The sequence below is a fragment of the Octodon degus genome, unplaced genomic scaffold (assembly GCF_000260255.1).
Source record: "Octodon degus isolate 3935 unplaced genomic scaffold, OctDeg1.0 scaffold00092, whole genome shotgun sequence".
In the NCBI taxonomy this organism is placed as follows: domain Eukaryota; kingdom Metazoa; phylum Chordata; class Mammalia; order Rodentia; family Octodontidae; genus Octodon; species Octodon degus.
The window spans coordinates 8,812,067-8,821,154 of record NW_004524668.1 but is presented as its reverse complement, the minus strand read 5'-3'; the positions used below and the strand labels follow the sequence as shown (position 1 = coordinate 8,821,154).

The following is a 9,088-nucleotide window of genomic DNA, read 5'->3' as shown; positions in this document are numbered from 1 at the left end:
ATGTGGTGCTGGGGGATTGAACCGCAGTCCCTGTGTTTTGCTAAGCTTGTTCTAAGTAGGTGCTTTAGACCACTGAGCCATCTCACCAGCCCCAAGAGACCCTGTTCTTAAAAAGAACAAAACAAAATGCCATGGTAGTGCATGGCTATAATCTCAGCACTTGGGAGGCTGAGGCAGGAGGATCCTTGCAAGTTGAGACCAGGCTGGGCTACAAAGTGAGCTCAAGGACAACCTGAACTACTTAGTGAGAGCCTGTCTCAAAAAGACAAAAAAGGGGCTGGCCAAATAGTTCAGCAGATTAAAGCGCCTGTGTTCGATCCCAGCTGAGATGTTGATTGAAACTGGGGGTGGGGGGTAAGCCTGTAATCCCAGCTCTTGAGAGGCTGAACACAGGCATATCACTACAGATCCGATCTCTGTTCTCCGTAGGGAGACACTGTAGACCCTATACTAAAATACAAAAAAAAAAAGACAAAAAACTGGCATGTGTCTGTAATCCCAGCACTTGGGAGGCTGAAAACAGGAGGATCATTACAAGTCCGATCTGTGTAGTGGGACCCTGTAGACCTGGTATTAAAGACATTTAAAAAAATTTTTTTTAAAAAGGCAAATGCATAAAGACAGAAAGTAGATTCATAATGGCATAAGGATTGGGACTGAGGCAGAGAGGGTGCTTTTTAGGCTAAAGAAACAACAGAAATTGCATAGTGGTGACGGTTGTACAACTCTATACATTCACTGAAAGCCACTGAATTGTACTTGTTAAGTGGTTGAACTGTATAATGTGAATTATATGTCGATAAAGCTGTTATCTTTATTTTTTTTTATTTATTTGAGAGAGAGAGAGAGAGAGAGGAGAGAGAGAGAGAGAGAGAGAGAGGCCAGCTCAGCCCACCAGGGGGCAGGGCTGGCTGGCATGTGGTGCTGGGGGATTGAACCGCAATCCCTGATGTTTTGCTAAGCTTGTTCTAAGTAGGTGCTTTAGACCACTGAGCCATCTCTCCAGCCCCTGTTATCTTTATTTTTATTAATTTTTTGTCCTGTTAAGATAGGGTCTTGCTATGTACTTCAGGCTGTCCTTGAGCTCACTTTGTAGCTCAAGCTGGTCTCAAACTCCCACTGATCCTCCTGCCTCAGCTTCCTGAGTGCTGGTATTACAGGTGTGCACACCAAGCCTGGCTGACAAAGCTGTTATTAAAAAGTAATCAACAAGAAATAGATTTACCTGCCAACAGAAAAATGAATCAAAGGAATGAACAAGTAATTTTCCAAAGAGGAACTATAAATGGTCAACATATACCAACAGGAAAAAAAAAAAAGATGTTCAACTTCACTAGTAATCAAAGAAGCACAAACTACCACTCTGAGAATCAAATTGTAGAGATTTGAAAGACAGTTTCCACGGTGGACCAAGGTGCTCCATCCGGATGGCATCCTGCCAATAATGCTGCAGACTAGGACTGTTGTGTAATTATGTGTTGGTTTTTTGGTGGTGCTGGGATGGAAGAAGTGGCCTTCCCTTACCCAAGCCAGGCAAGCATAGTAACATCAAGCTATAGCCCCAGCCTGTTCATGCAAACTTAAAACACCTTCATTGGTTGGGTAAAATTAATGCTTCAGTGTGAGTTACTGGGGGGAGAATCAATAAAACAGACCCAGGACTCTCCCAACCTGATGGAGTATCTCAGCCAAGTAGGGAGAAAGTCCTGGAAAAAGAATGCAGCTGGAGCCAAGCGTCATGGTGCACACCCGCAATCCCAGTACTCGGAAGGCTTACGCAGGAGGATGCCAAGATCAGTTTGAGCTACAAAGTGAACTACAAAGTAAGATCCTATTTCAAAAATAAACAAACAAGTACCTGCTTAGACAGACACAGGGGCCAAGTGGCTGATCCCTGTGGCTCTGCCCCTGGGGTGCACTGAGACGGATGACTGAGACTGGATGTGGTGGTGTGTGCCTGTAATCCCAGAGCTTGGGAGGCTATAAACAAGAGAATCACTACAAATCCAATCTACATGATTCCGATCTACATAGTGAGACCCTGCAAACCCTGTACTAAATATATTTTTAAAAATTAAATAAAGTAAACCAATAAACCAAAACCATAGGTAAAACTGTATCACTGTGCCAGAAAGTCTTGCCAATAATGCGCTCTCCCATGCTAAACCTCTAGGGAAGGTCACTGGCGAGAGAAAACCAGAGGCTTGCTGTTTCCCAAGGGCAGTGGCCAGGGAGGAAGACTGGCTGGAAGAGCTGTGGGGCAACTCACCAAAGCTCATTCACTGTCTCTCTTCCAGGAGAGTGTGAATGCTGTCACTCCACTGTGCAGATAGCAAATCATGGCCTAGCGAGGCTGTCACCTGCTTAGGTCTGCCACCATGCCCAGGCTCAAGGCCAAGCCTGTCATATTCTTAAAAACTGCACTGGCCAGGTGTGGTGGTGCATGTTTATAATCCCAACACCCTGGAGGCTGAGATAGAAGGATCACTGTGAGTTGGAGGCCAACCTGGGCTACACAGCAAGACCCTGTTTCAAAATAAATAAACAAACAAACATTCATATTGTGCCCTTTCTACTGTGGACGAGAATAAAACTTCCACAGACAGACAGATTCCACAGACAAGTTCAACACATCCTTATTTTGTTACCAAAGGGCAAACTGTCATGAACAGGCACTTATTAATGCCTTTTTCTGGGGCTGGGGATGTGGCGCAGTGGTACAGCTCTTGCCTTGCATGCACAAAATCCTGGGTTTGATCCCCAGCGCCATTAAAGACAAATAAATAAGGTATTCACCAATGCCTTTTCCTTGTACCAATAAGTTAGGATATAAAACCCAGGAGCAGAACATTATTCTATCTAATATTCAGAGTTTGCTGCTGCCAAATGAACTGCAAAATTAACACCTATGAAACATCTCAATTTTTGCAAGTGCTGTACACCAGATAACCCTGGTCAACTCTCCGACTGCAAACAGCTATAAATGCTGAATAAAAATTTCATGGCATGTTTTTTTAAATGTATCACAGAACTGGGAAGTCAAGTAACCAATAAAGAAAGGGGAAAAACTACACCAGGGCTAGAATCCAGAGAGCAAATGAAGCTTGAGAACAGGGGCACTGCGAGCATTTGCTGAACTGCGCAAGTTTGAGCTCCCCACCCACCAGAAAGGAGGTCACACAAGCCCTGGGCAAAGAAGACTGCGAGAAATCTGCCTCTACCATATGCTGTCACCGAGGGGAGGAGGCTGGAAGCTCCCCTGAGCGTGTGAAGCCCCAAATGGGCCTCAGATGGAATGTAGCCCTATCACATCTTTTTACAGCCCACAGTCACACCACATAAAAGATATTGTTCTGGCAGGTGACGTGATCCCTATGAGCTGTAGAAGAAACAGAATGAGGGAAGCAGTAATAATGAGAACATCTGAACACAGAGCTAAATGACATCTGGTAAAATTTTATAAAAAACTAAACCATGCCTACAGTGTTAAGGGCTCACGGTCCCAGCTGAGTATTTCAGTGTGAAGACACTAACACTAGACTTTGGAAAGTACAGAAATCCAGAGATGTACCATGTTCATGGATTGGGAGGCTCAATATCATAAAAATGATGCATACATTTAAGAAAAGACACTCAACTCACTAGTAATCAGGAAGATAAAACCCAAAATAACAATCTTACACTGCTTTATCAGAATAGTGAAATATTTTAATACATGAAATACAAACATGCAACATGGATTGATCCCAAGAATATATGTTATACAAAAAATCTGGGTCATGGAAGAAAACAATGTTAAATTTATATTGAGTTCAAAATCATACAAAATAGCCAGTTAAGGTAGTATATACCTATAATCCCAGCACTCTGGGAGGATGAGGCAGCAGGACTGCACATTTCAGCCCAGCCTGGGCAACTGTTATGGTTTGTGTCTAGGTGTCCCCCCAAAACCTCATGCAGTCTTGGGGTGGCTTCTGGAGTTTGTGATTGATTACTGTGGGTGTGCTTGCTGCACCTGCCCTGGGACAGGTAATGTGCATTACAATGTAAGGTGGGAAGAGAAGCTAGGGGCTTGAGCTGCTGCTATCCCTCCCTTTGCTCTTGCTCTTTGCCACCACCATGAAAGGTTGCCCTCTACTATGTGCTGCTCTGCGTTGGACCCAGCTGAGTATGGACTGAAGCCTCCAGTAACTGTGAGCTAAATAAACCTCACAGTTTCCTTCCTTCATTCTAAGTGTCAGGTACTTGTCCCAGCAACAAGAGGAACTGAGATAGGAGTCAACAGGATTTCAAGTCCAAGCCAGCGTTGTTGCTTAGCCTGTGTTATGCTCTGTGTCTAGATGTCCCCCCAAGCCTCAAGCAGTCATGGGGTGGCTGAATCTAGAGTCTGTGGTTGATTCATTGTCTAGTAGTGGGATTATGGGTGTGAGCGCTACATGCACCCTATTGGGTAATATACAACATAAGGGACTGAAAGAGCCTTCTACCACCCACCTCCCTTTTTGCTCTTGTTGCTTTTGCTGTTTTCCGCCACCATGAACTGCTGCCCTCTGCCATATGCTGCTCTGCCTTGGAGCCAGCTGAGTATGGACTGAAGCCTCCAGTAACTGTGAGCTAAATAAACCTTTCCTTCTTTCATTTTGAGTGTTGGGTACTTGTCCCAGCAACAAGAGAAGAGTAACTAAGACAGCAACTTAACAACTTAGTGAAACCCTGTCTTAAAATAAAGAATAAAAAGACATTTAAAAGGGCTGGGAGGGTTGGGGATATAGCTCAGTGGCTTAAGCACTTGCCTAGTAAGTGCAAGGTTGATTTTAATCCCCAATACCACCAAAAAAAAAGAAAAAAAAAAAAAAAGGATGTGAATGTAGCTCTGTATGAAGGTCCTAGGTTCAATCAATCTCCAGTATTATAATGAACAAATAAACAAAAAAAAAGCACAGAAAAAAAAGTAAATACCAATTGCATGGCATGATGGTGTACAACTATAATCCTAAAAAAGCAAAAGAAAGTGGACAAGAGCAAAATGCATGCAGGACCTGTGGGTCTGCGGGACACTATGGACTCCCAAGGTCATGGCAACACTCTTTTTGTAAATTGGGTGACAGGATGGTGTGTTCCTTATATCCCCGTTTATCCTAAGTACATTCTTTTGCACCTACTCAACATTTGACATAAAACAAATTACAAATTAAACTTCTTTTGGGGGGGAGGGTCTTTTTCAGACCGGGTCTTGCTATGAAGTTCAGGCTGGCCTTGAGCTTACTTTGTAGCTCAGGCTGGTCTTGAACTGGTTAAGGATCCTCCTGCCTCAGCCTCCCGAGTGCTGGGATGTGCCACCACACCCAGCCTAAATTGTTTCAAATTGTGTTTGGAAAATAAATAAATAAAAAATTTTGAAACTCAAAATGCAACAGACTAAGCCACAGCACACCCAGAAAGCCCCTGCTGGGAGCCTGGGACCAGATCACCTGAGAGAAGCAGAGCTTCCCTCGGCTCAGGCTCCAGGCCAGCCAGATACCCCTTCCCATCAGGCAGGACTTCAAAACTGGACAGTGCCTTCCCTGGGACAGGAAAGCCACTCCTCAGAGTGACAGACAGCTCCAGGAGAGGACGTGGGTAGGACAGGAGGATAAACTTCACTGCCGGACAGTTCAAGACCAGCAGTTGGGCATGCCTGGACATTGAGTAAACCCCCAGGCCCGAAAGGTTCGCAGCTGAGGCTGCTGCTGCTGAGACAGAAGAGAGCAGCTCTCCATTCTAATCTCATGCTTGCTTCCTCCCTTAAAGCTCCGCCTGAAGAACCACATGCCTCTAGCGCACAGCACAAGTCTACACCACAAGCCATGTCACTCATGTGTCCGAGCTGATTACATTATTGAGGTCAACCTTAATTCCTCCAGGGATGGCTAAGCCACAGACACCCACAAGGAGCTCTGAGAGTGCCACACACCCATGCTGTCACCTGTCTCACATGCTGAAATGTCTCCATGCCAAAATGCCCTCTGACCTCTGTCACTTTGGTCACTCAAGACTGGCCAAGCAGGGCATGGTGGGACACACTAGGATGCCAGAGGTTTATCTGCCGAGGCATACACAACTCTCAAAACAATTTTGTGAGGCAGATGTTGTGAACCCTGCTTCACAGGTTAGGAAACTGAGGCTCAGCAATTCAGTACCTACCCCGGCAACAGATTCTCACTCACTCCAGGGTCCTTGCTGCCTGATTCTCTCGACCCATCATGTCCTTCCTCCAAACCTTCCAGCCTCCTGTGCATGCTCATGGGCTTGCCAGTCTAAACCATTAGGTTACTCAAACCTAGCTTGATTTTGTGGTCCGGCTGCCACAGCCTCCAAAATGCTGGGGTCACAGGACTGCACCACCGCACCCTGGCTGCACCAGACCTCTTCTTAATTAGACTTTTGGGCATTTTTCACGTCACTGTGATTATTCACATGCTGCGCTCAGGAAACTCTGAAGACATAAAGGAGCCTGGAGCCTCTGAGCCCCAGCACCATAAACCTACTCAGATCCAGAGAGAGCAGCATGCCGTGGGGAGGCAGAGGCCTGGGGAGCAAGCCCAGCCCTCCTTACCCATTCCGTGGGCTTCCCTCAGGCCAGGACTGCATCCAGAGCACTGATCCAGCTACCCTGGATGTCTCAGCCAGTTTTTCCTCCAGCACTGGAACAGGCAAGACTCATTCTTTGGTTGTATACCAGATGCAGGAGTTCGCTTATGTTTGGGAACCATGTTACACAAAAATGTAAGAATGTGCTCCCTGCGCTGTTGTTCCCATCTGCCAGATGGATTCATACATGATGGTAGGAGCTGGGGCAGCCAGCGTGGACCATGTGATGGAAGCCTGAGTTTGAGCCGGGAGAGCCAGGTGATCCTGTTCCCAAGTAGACCCTCATGGGACAATGTGATCTACTCTACCAGCTCTGGACTGCGCATATTTTTATTTTTTATTTTTTGCTGAACCGGGGATTGAACTCAGGCCCTTGCACTTGCCAGGGAAGCGCTTATTCTACTGAGCCATCTCCCCGGCCCTATGTTTTTAAAAATATATTTTGCTTATTTATTTATTTACTTAGGTACAGGGTCTAACTACACAGTTCAGACTCCAGAGCGATCCTCCTGTCTTGGCCTCCCCAGCACTGGGATTACAGGTATGGGACCAGCATGGCATGTGATACCGGGGATCAAACTCAGGACCTTGTACTTGCCAGGCAGGCACTTAGGCTGCCAAGCTATCTCCCCAGCCCTGGATTTCACATTTTTATGGGGTCAGAAATAAAATTCTATTTTGTTTCAGCCATTGTACTTGGAACTGCTTTGTTGTATAATTTACTCCTTCCTTCCTTCCTTCCTTTTTTTTTTTTTTTTTTACTTGCAGTGCTAGGGATTGAACTGAGGGCCTTGCACATGCTCGGCAAGCACTCCCCACATCCCAGCCAGTTTGGAGCATTTTAGGTTACACCTAATTAAAAGTGGTGACCCTGCTCAGTAATGAATCCATTCTGGTCTTTTTTGCTAAAAAGGAATAACTATCAGCAACTTCCCAACCAAAATGTAAGGGGCACTTTGTCATTACTAATTTGAAAGAAAATTGTTTAAAGGGGTGTTTGAATCACGCTGGGCATAGAGAAGAACAAACCCACTCCCTGCTTGGGTCCATCCCTGAGCATGAAGACATACCTCAGATTTTCAAACAGCCCAGGCTGCTCCTTTCCAACACTTTGTCTGTGTCAACTCCAGCTTCGCTCCCCTTCTCCAGCTCGTTACCTGAGTCAAAGACCCCAAGTGGAAAAACTGATGAGAACACAAAAGGTCCCGCCTGCTGCTCCCTAACAGCAGCTCTTTCATTTACTCATCAAACACAGCTAAGTGCAGATTGCCTGGCACACAGCCTGGCGCCAAGAAAGCGCTCACTAAATAGTAAATGGGATTTTTATTGGCCTGCTACACACCAAATAATGTGTGGGATCCAGAACAGAGGTAGATAAACTCAGCCTGCATTCCCATGCCTGGGAACTCCTGCTTGATGAAAAAGACAGAGCGTGATGGTAAGAAGGAAACCAAAGGTGCACCCAGCATCCCTTCGGTGCAAGCCTTGCTCTGGGATGCCCTGGACGCCGCTTCTTGTGTACTCGCACCCTAGGTAAGCAAACCCCTCCCGTGACTGTAGTGCCCTTTGGTGGACAACAGCTACAAGGTCAGTACCAGGCAGCTTAACTTAACATTTTACAGGCACCTAATTCCAGTATGTTCAAAAGCTCAATGTCTTTTTTTCTTGTCTTTCTGAGATAGGGTCTCACTATGCAGTTCAGGCTGGCCTTGAACTTACTTTGTAGCCCAAGCTGGCCCGGAACTCACAACAACCCTCCTGCCTCAGCTTTCCAAGTGCTGAAACTATAGGTGTGCACCACCATGCCTGGTAAAAAACTCAGTGTCATGCCCAGTGTGGTGGCATATGCCTCTAGTTCTAGCACTTGGGAGGCTGAGGCAGGAGAATCACTGTGAGTTCAAGGCCAACCTGAATTATAGACACCCTATCTCAAACAAACAAAACAACAAAAACAAAAGAACCTCCATCTCTATGCTCTTCACACCATGATCCTGGAGTGTGCCCACAGTCCCAGCTACTCCGAGCCTGAGATGGGTGAGCACCGGAGTCCAGCAACTCGGAATCAGCCTGGGCAACAGAGTAACACCTTCTCAAAAACACACAAGACAGCTCCTCGTCCCAATCTCTAGCATAGTGAACCGTTATCAATAACCCACCAGTCAAGAACTTGGGACACCCTGATTCCCCCCTGCCCTTAACTGGCTCATCAAAGTAATCGCTGGGTTTTGTCAGTTCTAACAACCAAATCAGCTCTCACAACCTCTGGCCTCTAAGCAAAGGCCACCCTCTTTTCTCGCCTGGAGGAGCCCAGCAGTTGACTACCTGGCTTCAGGCCCACTTCCTTAACAGGTCTTCAACAGCACCAGTGAGCTCTCTAATTCACAAAGCTGATTCTTTCAGTTTTTTTGTTTTGCTTTGTTTTGTAGACAGGGTCTCATTATATAGTACTAGCTGGCAA

At 46.0% G+C, this 9,088-nt stretch overlaps 1 protein-coding gene across 5 annotated transcripts in view; it reads right to left on the bottom strand.

Moving 5' to 3' along the window:
- The window catches only part of Zbtb17 (zinc finger and BTB domain containing 17), a 32,240-nt gene that overhangs the window by 20,952 nt on the left and 2,200 nt on the right, over nt 1-9,088 (bottom strand). For 2 of the 5 annotated variants that reach the window (XM_023722569.1, XM_023722568.1), the window contains exon 2: nt 7,701-7,787. The exons of the other annotated variants lie outside the window; for them this stretch is intronic. The gene's annotated coding sequence lies outside the window, so the exon portion shown is untranslated. The remainder of the gene's footprint in view (nt 1-7,700; nt 7,788-9,088) is intronic. 5 annotated transcript variants of the gene reach the window in all.